The sequence below is a fragment of the Anopheles stephensi genome, unplaced genomic scaffold (assembly GCF_013141755.1).
Source record: "Anopheles stephensi strain Indian unplaced genomic scaffold, UCI_ANSTEP_V1.0 ucontig200, whole genome shotgun sequence".
In the NCBI taxonomy this organism is placed as follows: Eukaryota; Metazoa; Arthropoda; class Insecta; order Diptera; family Culicidae; genus Anopheles; species Anopheles stephensi.
The window spans coordinates 41571-42500 of record NW_023405126.1 but is presented as its reverse complement, the minus strand read 5'-3'; the positions used below and the strand labels follow the sequence as shown (position 1 = coordinate 42500).

Below are 930 nucleotides of genomic sequence, written 5' to 3'. Positions count from 1 at the left end.
CTTGACGCGCGCTCGCTCTTCACCCATGCTCACATGTGTGTGTGTGTGTTTAGGTTTGTGTACCATACCTCGTATGTCTCTCTGTGTTAGCACTCTCACTTTCAGCGCCCACGGTCCCGACAAGGATGCGGATCCGAGCACGCCATGCTGCGACAGCCTACCCCCCTATGATGGGGTCAGGACGGTCAGTTTGGTTAGAGTGTTGAGATAACTTGGTAGGCACTCAAGGATGTGTGCATCGGTCGGGTTGAGTCGTCCGATGCGCCATATGCGTTCAACGTGTCGATGTTCATGTGTCCTGCAGTTCACATTCTGACGCGCATTTAGCTGCGGTCTTCATCGATCCATGAGCCGAGTGATCCCCTGCCTAGGGTTTAACGTACACACCGAACTAGTTGATGAATGGAACCGACGTCCATCCATCCATTATACACATACCAACACACAACTCTGGTTCCCTAGTACCACACTGCAGGCGCCCACGGCCCCGACGGTTGCGGAGCCGAGCACGCCAAAGTGCGACTGTCGATCACCCCGTTGTGACACGACAATCAGTCAGTGTATAAGGTACCCGGTACTACCAAAGTGTGCATCTTTACTGACCTTCGCCGAGGCAGTGGTATGTGTATCCCTTTGAAAGAGTTGCTTTCGCTCAACTCTACCAAGTGTGCTACACCATCTTGTGGTTGTAGCGTGCGCGTCAGCATGTGATGCCGACGATGCGTTTGGCAACCTCACTCCCGGACTTATTTGATCGGTAATGATCCTTCCGCAGGTTCACCTACGGAAACCTTGTTACGACTTTTACTTCCTCTAAATCATCAAGTTCGGTCAACTTCGGCCGTGCCAACTGCAGCTCACGAAGGAACCGCGGAAGGTATGCCTCCAGAGACCTCACTAAATAATCCATCGGTAGTAGCGACGGGCGGT

At 52.9% G+C, this 930-nt stretch overlaps 1 non-coding gene across 1 annotated transcript; it reads right to left on the bottom strand.

Moving 5' to 3' along the window:
• Positions 1–217: 217 nt before the first annotated feature.
• On the bottom strand, positions 218–375 carry LOC118515897. The gene has a single exon (XR_004907502.1). It is a non-coding gene; the product is annotated as a 5.8S ribosomal RNA (ribosomal RNA).
• Between the last annotated feature and the right edge of the window lie 555 nt (positions 376–930).